General features: G+C 33.8%; 1 protein-coding gene and 1 long non-coding RNA gene across 5 annotated transcripts in view; one reads left to right on the top strand and one right to left on the bottom strand.

Moving 5' to 3' along the window:
• The window catches only part of Arhgap15 (Rho GTPase activating protein 15), a 586,717-nt gene that overhangs the window by 272,932 nt on the left and 295,341 nt on the right, over positions 1-18,444 (bottom strand). The gene's annotated exons all lie outside the window — the stretch shown is intronic.
• LOC141422556 (uncharacterized) overlaps positions 15,094-18,444 on the top strand; it is a 33,718-nt gene continuing 30,367 nt past the window's right edge. For both annotated transcript variants that reach the window (XR_012447188.1, XR_012447187.1), the window contains exon 1: positions 15,094-15,452. This is a non-coding gene — a long non-coding RNA (uncharacterized lncRNA). The remainder of the gene's footprint in view (positions 15,453-18,444) is intronic.

Raw genomic sequence — 18,444 nt, 5'->3', positions numbered from 1 at the left:
TTATTTTCTTCTTTCCGCCCCCCCACCCCCCACCCCACCCCTTGCTCCTTTTCTTCTGCCTTTTTCATCTTGGAACTTTAGGTTAGTGCTAATCAAAACGTATTGAAAAGCATTTGTGGGAAAACAGAGAAAAGCAAAAACAGGAAATTAAGGGAAAAAAATAAGGAAGAGGGAAAGAAAACTGCAATGGGTTAGGAGGGAGGGAGTAGTAGAAAACTCTTGCAGGAATGATGGGAAAAAGTCTTTCAGTTGCAACATTTGAATGGTATAATACTTTCATTTACCCAAGAAACAATTTTAAAACAAGTTTTTTAAAGTTTAAAAATATCTGTTATAATAAATATTTGTGAAAATTACATAATTTCTTTATATGAGATGAAGAAGCAAATTTTTCTAATAAAGGGCTTTAAGTTGATATAGAAATCCAAACAACAGCAGCAAAATTTTGGTATCATGACAACCTATAATGAAGGACAAAAGTAAGAATGAGAAAACCTTATGAGATGCAGCTGTAACATAAACGTTTGAAATGCCATCAGCCTCTACTACAAACTTTTTGAGATGTTTTGACTACCAGAAAGTAAAGAGGTAAAACTAGGCTTGACTCATCATTTCCACAGGAACAGAAGTTGTCTTGATTAGAAATTGTCATAGAAACTTAGAAAAAGGAAGAAAATTTTCATTTATATTTAGAAATATAAATAACTTTGCTGGCAGGCATAGTTTTCCAAATTTATATGAATATTTAGAGGTTTGCTTATTTATTTATTTATTTATTTTTGCTTTTTTAAGGCAATGTTTTCCATATTAATAAGAATTCTTTTTTGTTGTGTTGTATGTCTTCAATCACTAATGCAATTTGTTCTGCTTACTCAAATTTAGACATCTACCTTCTACAAAATTATATTTCTCTATTTTTTATTTCTATCAAATTATATCTCCTTTGCTTGCTAAAATAAAATTCAATAAATGAATTATCATTGACTTTGATTCCCTTAAGCATAAACCTAATAAATTAAATAGATTAACTTTTTCTTCTGTGAAAATAGCTTATGTTTCCAAGACCTTGGAAGTTTTAGCCAGGCTGGCCATGACTGTCATCAGCCCTAAAAAATCAAAGTTGAATGAGTTGACTTGATTAAAATATAATTAAATTTCTAGGCATTCCAACAATTGTAGGTCACTTTATAATATTTTATTGGGTTTTTTTTTTGAAAGAGGGTACGTGGTAGAAAGAAAAATTTCACTATTGTATATGTCTTCAGGAACAGGAGAATGAACTACATGAGTGTCTGATGAGTTTGCCCATCACAGAATGAACTGGGGAGTAGGTGGACCAATTGCAGGTCTAGTCCAGGCATTTGACAGCTGTGTGACATTGGGCAAATGACTGTGCCCATGATTGGTTTTTAATGTGTCAACCCAGGTAGGCTAAACTGTAGATCCCAGTTATTCAATCACACACTAATCCAGGTGATGCTGTGAAGGGATTTTTAGAGAAAATTAGTCTCTAATCAGCTAACTTTAAATCAATCAGAGGGCTTAGATTATGAAAGGCAGATGAGGTTTTTAAAAAGGGCTTAGACCTTCCCTGGCTCAGAGACTCTAAATAGCTCCTGCCTGGGAGTTCAGACTGCTCCAGACCTCCCCTTTCTGACTGCCTGTGGATAACCAGCTTCAGCTAAGGATTGTGGTGTTCTATTCTGCCCATGATCTTCCTTTTCTTACTGCCTATTCTGTGGACTTTAGGCTTTCTTAGCCAGCCTCCACAATTGTATGAAGGTCTTTTTAATCTATCATCTATCCATCTGTCTATCTATTTGTCCATTCATCTGTCTGACCATCCTCCTGGTAGTAATGGCACTGCTTTTCTGTTGAACCCTAACAATTCTAAGTACCTTTGTGGTTTCAGTTTTATATATAAAAGTAGGAGGTTGGTGAGGTGTAGTAGTCCCAGTTACTATTTAGCTTTCAATGCATGTGAGTCAGATTTTAGGGCTGGTATTCCCTTGCATGTGGGACAGTTTTTGGAGAAAGAAGCTCATTTGTTTACTACTTGCCATTTTTATCTCCAGTGCACAGAACCCTGTGTAACACTGAATAAATGAATGAGTGGATTGACTCTGTGTCTATTGGGAATGTGAGAGGTATCATGACTTTGCTGAAGATTTAATGATCAGGGACTATTTCTTCTTTTCACTCTCCTCCCATCTTCCCCTGTAAGCTAAAAATTTATGCACAGGCAAATTTCCATCACAAGACAAAACAAAATTTACAAAACAAGCAAACAAAACGTTCTACTGGTAGGATGGAGATGATCTGTCAATTCTAGTATATAGTGTACACTTGACCACAACTAACTTTACCTATCATATATACCTGTTGGTAAGTTCATTTTTAATGGTGATCATCCAGTCTTTTGAAGCTGGTGTTAATACTTATTATTTAATGTATCATAAAGAAAAGGAACTCCAAAGGGGGAATTATAGATAATTTCAGATGCAGGATTAATTATCTTCAATTTGGCAAATAATTATGTTTTTCTTTTTTTTTCTTACTTTTATTTTATCATTTTCACATTTACTTACATGTGTATACATTGTTTGGGCCACCCTCCCCCCTTTCTTGGTGGAACCTGTTCCGTCCTCTTGTTCTCCAATTTTGTTGAAGAAAAAACATAACAGATAATAAGAAAGACATAGCATTTTTGCTAGTTTGAGATAAAGAGAGCTATACGGAGAGATTTCTAGTGTTGCTTCCATGCACTTTTGTATTGCAACCCACATTAGTTCATCTCTACCAGACCTCTTTACTACTTCCTAGTTCTCTTCCCATAGTGGTCTCCGCCATTTTAAGATTACTTTATTTGCTCCAGTTTAAGATTACTTTATTTGCTCCTCTACAGTGAGGATGTCAACCACATTCAAGTTTTAGGTTTCCTTCCCTTTCCCTATTTCTCCCATGCATGTTCTCCCCTTCATGTGTGACCCATGTCCAATATACTACTGCATTTGTTTTGGGTCTATGATCTGCATATGAGAGAGAACATGCGATGTTTGGTCTTCTGAGCCTGGCTATCTTCGCTTAAGATTATGTTCTCCAGGTCCATCCATTTACTTGTGAATGACAAAATTTCATTCTTCTTTGTGGCTGAGTAAAATTCCATTGTGTATAAATACCACATTTTCTTAATCCATTTGTCAGTAGTGGGGCATCTTGGCTGTTTCCATAGCTAGGCTTTTGTGAATAGTGTTACACTAAACATGGGTGTACAGATGCCTTTGTAATAATTTGAGTTGCATTTCTTCAAGTATATCCCTAGGAGTGGTATTTCTGGATCATATGGCAGGTCTATGTTTAGATTTTTAAGAAGCCTCCATATTGTTTTCCAAAGTGGTTGTACTAGCTTACATTCCCACCAGCAGTGTATGAGGATTCCAGTATTTTATAGACAAAAGTGTTGCAAGTCACGCTGAAGAAAATGTGATGCTAATAGTTTGACTTTTTTCTGATGAATTTACTGTTTTTTATACCTATACATTAATTCTACCATTTTAGCTTGATTCCTTTTAATAGTGAAAATATAAACAATTTTCTCTAATGGTAGCAAAACTAAATCATCTAGCCTTTATATTGTTCTATAACATTTAGCCCAAATGAAGAGATTACAGGAATCTGTGCTTTCTGTGGTTAGCTGTTAGTTTAGGAAAAGAGGATCAACAATATGTTGTTTTCTCTACTATAGCATGTGCCAAAAGTCAAAGATGGGTCTCATACAATAAGCCATCTCAAAAAATGTCTAATTGTCCTACATCAAGTAGAAGTAAGATGGGTGGAAGAGCTCTAACATTAAATGTGTTACCTATGTCTCTGTACTTGTTCCCTTCTGACAGGGATGGCAAAAATGCCAACAAAAAGCTGCCAGCTCCTTTGGCCCAGCATGCATGGTCCTTCCCTGAATCAAGACACAACACAGGTTCAGTTGAGGCCACAGACTTAAGTTTCCTCTAAAATGTAGTGATTCAGTGCTCTCATCACTTTCCCATTTTATTCTTGTCAAATAGAAGAGAAATCAGACATACATATGAGTTTAAAAGGATCAAAATTTTAGGTAAAATCTTCCTAGCAAATTATATTACTTCTTGGATCAAATCCAACTGAGAGAAAAACATGCTATTAAAGAGAATGATAATCCTAATGAAATTACCATCCCAAGCAATGAAGCACAATTTGTACTTAATATCTGAGGTCTGGATAGTATAAAATAAAGATTCTAATTTAACATTATTCAGATATTTTGTCTTCTAAACCTTTCCATTCCAGATTCCAGCTCTTTGACAAGAAATTATGTTTGCAGTTTCTGAATGTGTGTGTGTGTGTGTGTGTGTGTGTGTGTGTGTTTCTAGATATCTATCATTCATGCTTCCAAAAATACAGAGGATTGGGCTGGAGGTATGTTTCAGGTGGCAGGGTACCTACCTAGCAAGCACAAAGCCCTGAGTTCAAATCCCAGTGCCACAAAAACATGCAGAGGCAAAATGAAATGAATAACAATACTAGTAGAAAATGTATCTTGTAATTAGATGTCAGGAGATAGTGAAATTTAGGGAAGAAAACTGGTATAAGCTGGTCTGAGTTTTGAATTTGAGTCAAGAAAAGGCAAATATTCACAAGAACAATGTAGCAGTGGTTTCTGAGATTGTTCCCACAATAATGTTGTCCATCTTTTGCAATAATGCTGTATTTTAATATTTTTTTCTGGTTTGGGAGAAACACACATATTTATTATGGAAAATTTAGGAGATAGAGAAATAACAAAGAATAAAAATAAAATAATAATAATTGTATTATTTAGACTTGGCTTTGTTGCTGTTGATATTTTTATTTTACATCATTTATTCATTATTTATTTAGTAGATACTTAGTGAGTCATTTCTTTGTGCAGGGATACATCTTTTACTAAGCAGACCAGGTCCTTTTATAATCCATTTAAAACTTGTTTTATATCTTATCTTCCCCTACTTCACATTGAACCATCACATTCATTTGTAATTTTTCTATTTCATGACTTTATAATATAGACCCTATGGATTTCTTTTAACAAATGTCTATTGTCAGCAGTTAGATTATTTCAAATTTTTCAGTATTACCATAAAACACTTTAATTCAGGTTTTAGTTGGTTATTTTCATCGAATCAATTTCTACAGTGAAATAATAAAGTCTAAAGAGTACAAATATTTTTAAGGTTGTCAGTGAACATTTCCAAATTGCTTCATAAGAGCTTATTTCTACTGTAGAGATATTTATAAATCCACCTGCACCAACATATGAATATGATGAAATGGAATATTACAGGATTAGATTTATGAAAAAGGTAATGTGTTATATTCTTTAGATTTTACTTTAAATGACATAAAGTGCAATGACATTTCATCTTTCTAATTAGACAAGTTATGAGAGGAATGGAAAAACAAGGCAGCTAACATTCTTTTATTTACCCATCTGCATGATTTGGGCAATTTATTCATAGACAGATACCTTGATTCTTCTCCTTGAACTGGATTCTGGCAAATGCAAGTTTTTCAACTTGGGACCTTCCCAACAATTAATAAATAGTCCTTGCAGGGCACTGGTGGCTCATGCTTGTAATCCTAGCTACTAAGCAGGCAGAGAGATCAGAAGGATAGCAGTTTGAAGCCAGCCCCAGCAAAAAAGGGCTTGTGGAGTGGCTCAAGGTTTAGGCCCTGAGTTCAAACCTCAGCACTGCAAATAATAATAATAATAATAAGTACCCCTGCATTTCAGTAAGGATGTCACCCTATTTCCTGTACCCCACTGTGAACTCTGAGGCAGTGTTCACTGTGACTTTCTTGAAGTTTTGAAGTCATAATCAGATATCCGTTGTTAAGACACGAAACAGTCTTTTAAAAGCTCTCTCCCTCATGGCTAACTCAGTCTACTACAATCTTAAAAATCATTATATTACTATATAGAAATATAAAATGATGCCTGCAAGTATTAAATCCATCATAACTAACAGCTAAATTTAAGAGATCAGGTGGTCCTGACCTTATTGATTAACTTATCCTTATTTACATACATTATCTCAAGATAATCATAGAACAAGCATTGCAAATATTATTACAAAAAATTATTCTGTTTGGCCATATTTAGTTGCTGTGAGATGCCAAAGGAATCAAGTCATGACTTCAAAGCAGAGAGTAATGGTCCATCAACAAAGGAGAGGAAATCTTTAAGAAGAAAGGAATAAATTCCTCTCTCCTAAACTATTCATCCAACTGCTTTCTATCTTGATGATCTTAATTGACAAAATCAAGAATTCTTAACTTCCTGATTTTACAAGTATATTTTCAACAGTTGAGGGCTTTTGAAGAACTTTCAGATATCTCTTTCCCATCATTTGAGATCATCAGCCTTTCAAGAGAAATCTCCATCCCTCATACTGCTCTCTGGTCACAAAGCTGGTGGTGCTCTGAGAGTCATACCTTGTTTTCAGTGCTGTCTTCTTTGAAGAGCTTCTTGGAAAACCAGTGTTGAAGTTCTGGTCAAACTTGGGTTTCATGTCTGATTGGACCATTAGTCATGCTGTTCACAAAACAACTACTACTGTGGTGAAGCATGCTATTTCTTACTTTATTTTTAGTTCCTTGTGTATTTGAAGATTTTTCTCATGGATTATTTGTGTGCTTTGGAAAGGTATGAAAATGACCTGTTCTTCAGAGAACTGATATTACTCACTAGTAAACCTTCACACCTGGAAGTGTTTCCAGGAAGATTTTCGAGTGTGCTCAGATATTCTATATTTCCTTAATTACTTTGGTTAATTTTTCCAAGCCAATTCATTTCATGAGTATTTTTTAATTTATCAGAACAAACTTGTATATAGTTTCATTGAAATTTGCTATCTTCTATATCTGGTTCACATATTAAATTATTGCTAACTATGCTTTATGTTCTTTTAAGTTAGATTTTTTTCAGAGTTGTTTTTGTTTCTTTCTTTTTTTTTACCCCCTCCACTGCTCTCTTTCATCCCCTCCCCTGATTTCAGGAATGGTTTCAACACACATCATTTATGCATTTATTTACATGTGCATACATTATTTATACTATATTCATCCTGCTCATTTTCTAGGAAAATGTCTTTTAGTTTCAACAATGACTTTTGTTTTCTAACTGATTAAAAAAAAATTTATCATTCCTAACTTCAGAGTTTTTTAGTTCTATTTAGGTATTTAAAAAGATTCCTTGATTTAAGTACAGAATTATTTTACTTTTTAAATAATGTATTTAATGCTATGCATTTGCCTCTGAATATTTTTTTGGTTGCATACTATTGAATTTGAATTGATTGGATTTATTCTAAGAGAAAACTACTTTAAAAGGATTTTAGCAAGTTGCATAAATTATTTAATTTTAAATTTTATTATATTTTAGATAAAAACTTTCCATTTAGGATATAAAAAATTCTTTGTAGCTTTAGCATATGACTGATGATACTTTATTTTTTAGTTTATATTTTGTGGTATATTTAAAAATAATATAAAATATGTGAACTATACTTTTGAAATCTGCAATCTTATTAATGCTGCTCCAGAAATAAATTTTATATTCTGATAAGAAATATTTGTACATATGCAGATTTCAAAACAAGATCTGTTAAGCAAATTATTTGTGAACTTAAAGGTGAGAGCTTTTTTTTTTAGTAGAACTGGCAAATAACAAAATTCTAAGCAAGTACACAAAATAATCTCACTTATTTAAAAATCAAACTACATTTTAAGTTTTTGTTTTTACTTTTAAACTCACCATCTGTTAAATCAATAAATGTTACACTTTAGTTTTTGTTATTATATATTTATCTCTTAATCAACTTTCCATGACATTTGTGCTTTTTCCATCTGCCAATATGGTCTTTAAATTTTATTTTTATGTTTTATATATATAAAATATAATCCTACGTATAAATGCATATACATTCACATGCATTTCATTTTTTAATTTTAATTTTGTTTTATCATTTTTACATTTTACTTACATGTGTATACCTTATTTGGGCCACCTCCCCTCTCATATACATGCATTTCTAGCTACACACATATTTATTTATTTTTCAAAGCATATGTATAGCCATCACTGAACTGTATGATTATTTATACAATGAAAATAAAAGTTAAAGAAAGGTAAGAAAGTGGAAAACACAAAATTGCATAAATTCTTGAAAAAGGTAGTATGTGTTCTGAGTTAATAAACTGCTTAAATTATAATTCTAGACTCCAAAACTTGATTTTTGAATTTTCTCCTCTGTAAATGAACATGAAATTATTATTAAGACATGGGGTGTTTTGACAAAGAAAATGAAAAATACATGGTATGTATGTGCTTAAAACTATTCATGGTACCTATAATGCTTATATTTTAATTAATATTGATATTAATATGTAAACACTGATGAAACTTGCTTCTTGTGTATGAAGAAAATTCATTAACTTTATGGAAATAAATTTAGCCTTATCACTTTGTTTGCTTCATATTGTTTTCCAATTTATTGAGTTATGATATATAGACAATAGAGAATTTAAAGTAGAGAGAATACAGAATGTAAAATTATTCTTTCACCTCTAATACTTATAAACACTTTTCTACAACTTCCAACTAATTTTTCACTCTATTTTTTATATTTTCATCATTTTAAAAAAATTATGCAAATTATATGGACTGTTTTAGTATACTAGATTTATTTGTTCTCTCATAGAACTCTTTAAATCTATTAATTGTGACCAGTTAATGAACTCTTGCTGCATTCCAGGCACTGTTTGTTCTAAGAACTTCCAAGGGCTAAGTTATTTAGCTCTCACTACTACTTAAGGAACTGTTACCCAGCTTAAACTGATGGCATTGATGGGGCCAATCCAGCTCTAGAACCCACAATCTTTTCATTGCTAGACTGCAGCTGAACAACCAGGTGAGCTGCATTTGTGTCTAAAGGCTGGACTTTAAGTCACTTAACACAGTTTCTGTTACCAATGAGTAACACATTCTCATCCCTGGGGCTAGCCAGGAGCAATTCCACCTCTAGAGCATTGGGGATGGAAAAAGACTCCAGGGCTGGAGTTGGCAGCACTCCAATTTATGAAATTCTTCCCACCCTTTGTGGACCATGATCTACTGTGTGATTTAGCACACCATTAATGAGAATTTGTCCTTAAGATGATGAAAAATTTCTGATCAATCCAATGTGAGATGTAAATATAGATGTTATTAAAACAGTATGCTAAAAGCATATTAACAGGTAAGTTGTACTAGTGCTATTGATAAGATCAAGCAGGTGGTGTATCTTTAAAAATATTTCACATAGGATTTCATCTTTAAAAATAAATCACCTTGCTAGAATAGCAATAATAACAAGGGGTCAGATGGGGTGGCACAGGTCTATAATCCCAGTTCTTCAGGAGGTGGAGATTGGAAGGATTCTGGTTTGAGTTCAGCCCAGGAAAAAAGTGAGACTATCTTAACCCACAATCCAGGCACATCAATGTGAACATGTCAGCCAGGCTTTGCATGGAAGGAATAGGTAAGAAGATCATGGTCAGAGACCAGCCCCAGGCAAAAACTAAAAAAAAAACCCCTAAAAAACAAACAAACAAACAGAACTATCCAAAAGTAACTAAAGCAGAAGAGCACTGAGTATATGACTCAAGTGGCAGGGTACCTGCTAGCTAGTGTGAGGATGTGAGTTGAAACCCCAGTACTGCCAGAAAAAAAAAAAAAAAAACACCCAAACTAAAAATAGTATCAGAGAAGAGCTACTTAAAAATGCAACTAAAGCACTCATTGTTAATGTGGAATTGAGAATACTTGGAACCTCTTTAATTCAAGTGGTTGAAACCATTCAGCATAAAGCCATTTCCCTGCAAATGTCTATGATATGAATATGCACAATGAGTTTTTGTTCTAGTACTCTACATTTTTAGAGTTTATATCTTCATTGTTTAGTATCAAAATATGGATTCTATCATTTTAGATTCTTGTTATAGGTCATTTTGATTTGAGTTATTCTACTTATACCACTCTGCAGCTTGTCTCTTCACTGATTGGCTAGTCTAGCTGATTGAGCCCAGGGCTGATTTCTTTGTTTTCATGTCCAAGAACCCAGAGCTCAAGAGTAGATGCAGCTTCTCCCCACTATTATGACTTCCCAACAAGCAAGCAAACCATTTAGAGCTATTACTTGTTAGGCTGTTTTCCCAACCTAGGAAAGCACATTGCTAGTTGCTTTAACTATCAGTTTCTGATTTTATCACAATAATCTTCCTAACATATTGAAATTGTATTATTCTCTCTTGATTTATTATACATTTGGCCCAACAGTGGATAACTGAATAGGAAAAAAAAAAAAGAATTTCAACTAATTCCCAACTTTCTTGGCAATCCCTTAAAATACCAGTTGTCTTCAGTATTTGAGCTTGAAGACTAGGTATCAATTACCAGCAAATGAGAGTCCTCAGGGCCTTCAATAACTGATTACTAAGGAAGTCTTCTAAAACATTCTTTCCACCCAACTTTGAAAGGATCAATTTGTTTCCATTTGTTTGTTTTCTTTCCCTATCAAAATGCTCACAAATCATTTCTTTTCAGTTAAATTCTTGCAGTTTCATTGAACTTTGCAATTTCATATTCTATCGCTGAAGTTTAACCCCCTAAAAGTTACACAATCCAAATTATGTAATTATACCAGTAAACTGGGTTTCCTACCCTCTTCTGGAGCAAAGCATGTGCACTGAAGCGTATGTTATATCTGATTTGACATGCAGAGTTTGTCTCTAGAAACAAAGAAATTGGCTCCTGTCTTCACGATCTCTTTTCTGAGTGGGTAAATTTGTTTTCACTCAACATGCTAATATTTATGTTATGTATTATATTGACTGAGAATTGAGACTTTTGTAGATGCTAAGTGAATGAGGGCAGAATGTCTCAGTTCAGGGAGTTTATAGCTTTCAGTAAGTCACTTGACAAAGTGCTCCCCACCATGTCCAAAGACATTTTGGAAAATATGTTAATCTCTAGAGATTTCAATCATTTATCTTTAAGGCAACCTTTTCTTAACCAAATTAAGAGTATTTTTCAAAATACTACAGGAGGAAACAAAACTACTTGTACTCATGCTGTGATAATTGTACAAAACACTGTTATCAGTGTCATATTACTTAACCTAATTTATGCTTCCAAGCATCCTATTTGGGCGGTAGTACTATTATTGACACTTTTAGGATTATAAAACAGAAGACAAGACTGGAGAGGCACTAAGTTACAGGATCTGTCATCCTTACTTCAGGAGCCAGGATTCTCATTGAACAATGGTTGTGGTTCCAGACTGGGAAGTTAGACTTCTTGGTTTCATATTCAAAGTTGCCCTCTTCTTAGCTATGTGACTTTGGCCACATCTCTTAAATTTTAGTATCTCAGCCATCTAATAGGTAAAGGAGGATGATGACAGGACCACTGTACCTCAGAGATTTTTTGACAGCATTAAATAAGATAATACATTGTAGTCTCTGCTTTGAACAGTGCCTGTATCCTGGAAAGCATTCCAAAACATTAGTTATTTCTATATCATGCTTCTGTAATGTGGATGGTGTGACAGTTTTGTTCTTATAATACCATTCATAAATTTGAAATAGTAATGATCCTTGAGTGAAAATCAAATGATTCCAGTTACACTACCTATTTATGTGGTAGGGAAATTTTTTTTTGGTGTCCTAGAGTTTGAACCTGGGGCTTTGCTCTTGCCAGGCAGGCACTCTCACACTTGAACCATGCCTGCAGCCCTTTTTGCTCTGGTTATTTTAAAGATAGAGTCTTGCTCTTTTGCCCAGGCTGGCCTGGACTGCCATCCTCCTATTTTTCACTTTCTGCTGTAGCTGGGATAACAGATGTGTGCCACCATGCCCACCTTTTTCTGTTAAATGGCGGGGTCTTGTGAACTTTTTTTGCCTGGACTAACTTGAAACTGTGTGATCTTCCCAATTTTTGTCTCTCAAGTAGACAGTATTACAGAAGTGAACCACTGTGCCTAGTTGGGAAAAATTATTCATATTCCAAATTCTACCATATTGTTCTAACATTTTCTGGTAATAATAACTAGTTTTTTATTAAAATGCATTACAGGAATAAATGATAAAAGGTTGGACACACAGAACCCTTGTGAGAGGTCTCATTGCATCACTTACTGGTTTCCCACTGTCCCGTGATTAAACAAACTCACTCATTTTATACTGCTGGGGCATTGAGAAAAAAATTCAGTGACCATAGTTGGAGATTCTTCCTGCAACAGTGTACACAGATTGTTATACATGCATCTTTTACATACTTATCCTTAAGCTGTTTATCTGGCACATCGACAGGCAGCTGGTGGAACAAATAGGAAATCCTGGGAAGCACATTCATTTTTAAAGTGTTAATGCGCCCAATCCAAGAGACAGTAATGTGCTCCCATCCGTTAAGATCCCCTTTAATGTTTTGGATTGGAGGGCCATAATTTAAATGAAATGCATTATCCAACCTGGAAGGTATTCCACATCCTAAATATTTAATTGATTTCTCCATCAGGGGAAGATGAGCCTATGCAGTAGGCAGATTCTATGTATATCCAAGTGTCCGATTAATAGTGCCTCTAATTTAGGGTAATTTAGGAGTTTATAACTTATAAAATGGCTATTTCTTCCACATTCCTTGGAAAGTACCAAGTGGATTGTGTCTGGATTAATTGCAAACAGCAGACAATCCTCGTTGTATAATGAAAACTCAGAGTTAGCATCACCAGCCATAATTTGAGATCTCATCTGAATATTTTTCACCAGGGCCTTCACATCCATAGTAAATTGAAATGGCAAAGGAGGGAAGTTGCAATTGTCGTATCTCCCTATCAAAAGAGTTGAACAAGTCAAATTCGTTCCTCATTCCTGCTGATTTTGTTTAGTAGGGTCTTAGCTAGCTGAGTGAGGAAGATAAATCAAACTACTTGCAGATTTTCCTAATGGTGCAAAGTTTGGCACCCCGAGGACTGTGGAAATGTCTGTTACTACACTTGTAAAGAAGAGAAGTGGAACGAGACTGTGGGTGGCTGGATCCATATGAGTGATTTATTACCCCTGAATCTACTCAGTCATTTCCGGATAAGCACTTAAGTGCCAAAGCTTTATGGTAATTTTCAGTTTAAGGAAAGAACAGGGCACACCTTAATACTCAGATGGACATATTAACTAGAGAAATCAGTATTGTTTTTCTGAGCATACTAGAAAACTGTGAATTTGGGATTTATAAATGCAACAGTAACACTTCCTTTTACCTAAATATGTCTACTTCTGATTTTGTGAGGTCTTTTCAATTCCACCTATTTGTAGAAAATAAGTGGTTGCTCTACTGCCGAACTTGATTGGGATTTGAAATCTGATAATAAATAAATCTAAAAAACTTTCAAGTATATAATTCTTAATGTTAAATTTACCTTTTCTGTGGCACATTTTCCTCTGTATTCTTGAAGAGCTACTTGGTAGATAGCTTAATTTTGTTCAACTACAAATTAGAATCATTTTTCTGGGGAGAAATAATCAGTATAGCTCTTGTTCTCCACAACAAAGAAATTACATTTGTAGACATATTCTGGAAATTTAAATCCTTCAATACTCTTTTGAGCAAGTCCAAGGAGATTTGAAGACTGACATTTTGTGCTTTGCTGTTCCCTAGAGGCACATGTATGATCATCTTTACTGAGTTTTGCTCCTGTCCCTGCTGAATTAATATGCATTTTTGTTAACTAATCTTGAAACAACAGGAATAAAGTTTATCTAGGTCTTTTATACCTCAGAGAACAAAACAAATATTACAAATCTTTGGAGAGAAAGGATATACAAAAGGGCTTGAGGTGAATATTTCAAAGCAAATACTCTTTAAATGATGTGCAAATTATTTCAGCTCTTGAGCATGATTTATGAAAGGGGATTAGCCCACTGAAATAAGAACCAAGTTTAAACTGTTGGGTTTCAAAGTCAAAGATGAGAATTGGTTACAAGAAAAGGATGGAAAAAAAGCAAAAAAAAAAAAAAAAAAAGCCAACAGAGGAACGATTTGTTTTAGTTTTCTTCCTTAACTTACTTTCCTTAAAGTGTCACAAATTGGTGTTCTTAATTGCAATTAAAAAACATTGCATTTCTGCTCTATTTTCTGATAGTCTAATAATCAAGAAATGATGCTGGAATTTATATTTCAGTAACAAAGTCTCTACTTGTCATGTAAAAAAACATAATCACAAACTGTGTTAAACAATTAAAACTGTTCAAGCTGGAAAGGATAAGTTCTAAGAGTTTTGAGACAGAGAACATTTTTTTTCAATTCACAAGTCACATCTGTAATAACACAACATAATGCATTCTAATATCCCAACATGCTCTTCCAGCAATAGTTAAAAACTTCTTATAAGACTTATGAAAATGATTGCTTTTATGTAATTGTAAAGAATATTGAGTAAGCTCACTTCTTATGATTCCATAATGACCCACTATTCTGTAAGGTAAAGGGAATTTTATGATCCCACTCACATGTGATTAATATCTAATGTTTCTCCACTAAAATTCTGAATTTTGTTCAATAAATTGAGCTAAGCAGAAATTCTTTGGGTGCTCTGGCAAGCCTTTCTGTGGAAATCACTTATGCACAATTTAAAAATAAAGCACGGAATCAAAATAACAAACCCAGGTACATATTAGGAAGAAAAGGATTAATTATTCTTATGTAAGCTATCCTGAAGTAATAAAGCTAAATAAGTGAAGTGAATCCAGGCACTACTAAAATTTTAAGGAAATTTTTTAATCTTTCTCATTACTATCCAACAATTTTTTAAGAGAATATATATTTAGGGTCATATATGAAGAACATTCTTATTGAGAACACGTTTATCATTTGTCTGGTTTTTAGTTCTTGTTTTCTAGATTAAAAAAAACCCAAAAAACAGAACCTAAAACCATGATGTTTTATTTCAGAAAAAGTTGTTTTCATTTCTTCCCAGTGAATGAACCCTCACACTACTAGAAGGATTAATCCGACATTATTTTAAATTTAACCTCTACTTTTTGAGAACTTAATTGTGAAACTGCTTTTGTTTTCTTTGCAATTTTTCAGAACAACTTGATTGAAGTGCAGCCTGGTGGGCCTTTGATTGTTTTGGCAGTCACCGCAGATAATCTAACCCCACCAGTAAAAGCAGCTAAGCTGTGGGGCATCCAGAATTAGGCCATCTAACCTGAAAGGCCTATGGGAAACAGAGTCCTCAACTCAAGAGCAACATTCAAAATAAATTCATTCAAGCATCAAATATTTTACTCATGCCTTTGGAGAAGTAAAGTAGCAACAACAACAACAACAACAAAGGCTACATGTGAGTTGACATGTTCCAAGAAAAGGAGTCACATAGAAGATTAAGGCTAAATAGAACTTCATTTGGACTTTGCACATGGGTTGATCCAGGGAATTAGTGGATTATTTCCAGAAAACTGATTTTAGCTTTGATTACTTTTCTGTGTGCTTTGGTGAGTGTAGTTTATTCTTAGAATCATTGTTGTGTTATTGTTATTATTGTTTTGCTAGAGATAAGACTTTTTGATATGGCCAGTTCAGAGTTCAGTACTTGAGTGAGGCACAGGAAAGAGTTACACAGGAAGCATAAGACTTGATTCTGTATCAGTTCTGTAATCATGAGTTGGAAGGGGTTTATGAGATGAAAGTAATATGCCATTGTCATAGGATGGTCAAAATGATAATCATCTGCAGGTTATTCTGCACAAAGGAAGACTAGATACCAGCTCTTTCATATAAGTAAGTCTTGTCAAAGTCTCTAAAAGCCACTCTCTGTCTTTGGACTTTCAAAAACCTATGTAGAGATTTTTTTTTTGTCATATGGAAATGTGTTTCTCAAACTTTGATGTATATATGAATCACCCATTACAGTGCAGATTTGGTTCAGTGGGTATGGAGTAAAGCTTGAAAGTCCATAGTTTCCTAGCAAGTTCCCAGGTGATATGGTTGTTGCTGGTCCATGGACGAAACTTTGAGTAGCAAGCATCTACTCTGCTCTTGGAAAAACTGAGACACCACAGCAAGTTCTGCTGAACTCCTTGGCATCCTTATGTCTTTTCCAAACCACAGAAACAGTGGGAATTTGGGAACTGCCAAGAATCCTCCCAATGTATGTCAAGAAAACCTATCAATATCACTTCAGAAATCTCTGGAGTAGTTTTCCTTCTCCCATTCTGATCCCCTTGCTTGGGCCTGCAGCATATGTTACTTGGTATATTGTAGTATTATCCAAATTTATTTGTTTACTTCTGACCTTTCATTCTTTTTTATGACTTGTCTTTTTGCCATTTCTTTGCATTTCTTTCAAATGTTTACTTTTAAAAAAGTCAAAACTGTTCTTCTTTCCTGTGTACATAATAGTCTTCACTAGGCTCCCATTACTTGTTCTACCAAGATCTTAGCATTCCATGCCAGACCCTTTGCCAGAGGTTCACTGTTCCTTTCCAACCTGACCTCCAGTTGTTGCCCCAATGTTATTTATGTTGTAGGTTCACTAATCTATTACTGTTTTCCAAAACACTTCATTCTCTGTGGATCTTTGTTGCCTGTTCTAATATGTACCTATTTTTCCCTGCTTCCATTTTTTTCTTCTACATTTGAATAATGCCCATAGTTCCACAGCAGCATTAAATTAGAGTAACTTTTTATTTCTCTTTAACGGCTGCCTTGCCTTCACTGATGATCTTCTCTGAACCCCTATGTGTGTATTCAGGGATCATTTCCAAATATGTTACTTGAACTTGAATTTTTGTCTCAGGGACTGCTCTTAGAGAAACCCAAAAGAAGTTATGCATCAACAGGTCAGTTTCTTACAATTCATTCCTTTCCTTTATTTCTCATGCATAAAATTCACAATGGTTTCTTCATGTCTTATTCACTCAGTTAGTTATTCATTCACTCACTCAGTCTTTTAACATGGAAATCCACCATGTTTCAGGCTGCTGTGTTCTAAGTCATAAGTATGAGTATGGTAATCTTCAGAAGGTCATGGTTTGTACCTGCTAGGCACTCATAGTCTAATGGATCAAGGTGATACTGGTTTAAGCAAATTACCTCTTTCAGATATTACAGTGCTTTCACAAAGTAGACATGGTGAGAGTTTAGGCACGTATGCTAGCTTATTAATGGAATATATTTGGTGAGATGAGATTTTTAGTGTCTTTAGGTTCACTCTTTATTATGTGGCTTCATAACCATGTGTTTGATATTTTTAACTTTGTCAACAAAATCCATCCTTTGATCACTAAATGCTTTATGACGTTGGCTTGACTCTAACAAGTCACATTGTTTCCTGTAGGAAGCGATGGAGTAGAGAAATGACGCTTAACTCTTCCTTTTATATATATAAGTCATTAAAATCAAACAAAATTATTTCCTTGCTTTTAAGTGAAATTATTTAACTCCTGTCAAAATTCTATCATTGTATTATTTTAATATTTTGTACAGAAATGGAAAAGACGACTGACCCTTGGCAGTTTTATCACTAAAGATTGCCATAATATCAGGCTCACACTCAGGAATGACATTATTCCCCATGAAACTCAAAACCCCTTAAGGAAATGAAAAGTAAGAGGATGTAAGATTCCCCAAGCCAACTGAACAATGAAAATATTAAAAAAATGAGCCTTTGGAAAATTATGCATTTGTTTATTCTGTGTTTTATTTATTCTATATAAAGTGCATTCTTGCTATATTTCTAAAGATAGAAACTAGTGGATTTATAGTTAACAAACAAAAATATGAATTTTTTTACTCAAGGTTAACTCAGAGAAAAGATTATACCCAACATTTATATCACAATATATAATCTACAAAACTCTTTGGTATATTTTAGGCTTAGTGTATAAATTATTCTTATATCTAATACTATATTTTAGATCATATCCATATTTATATTTATTTTATTTTGTAACTATAATAATAAATCTATTATATTTATCTGGAAGCTCAATTTCATGAGATTTAAGGTACTTGTCTAAATCATATGGCTGTACATACTTGGGGTAAGAATTGTACTTAAATCTTCTGCCTTTTAATGTTCAAATGTCTCATGTCATCCCACATATCTTCTTTAAAAGAGTACAGGGGGCCAACATTTCTATAACTGTTGTGGTAAGCTGGATTTTTATAAATAAGTTGACTCTAGAGATAATTATTCTTATTCCTTCTTCCATAAATTATCAAAATTATTACTTTATTTGTACATTACAAATTTTTAAAAATTTTATTGCTTCCAATCAAATCTTCAAAATTTCAAGTCAGATCAAATAAAAAATATGAACCATAGTGATTTA

Source organism: Castor canadensis, chromosome 4 (assembly GCF_047511655.1).
Source record: "Castor canadensis chromosome 4, mCasCan1.hap1v2, whole genome shotgun sequence".
Lineage (NCBI taxonomy): Eukaryota > Metazoa > Chordata > Mammalia > Rodentia > Castoridae > Castor > Castor canadensis.
The sequence above is the reverse complement of the archived record's forward strand: the minus strand, read 5'-3'. Positions and strand labels throughout refer to the sequence as shown.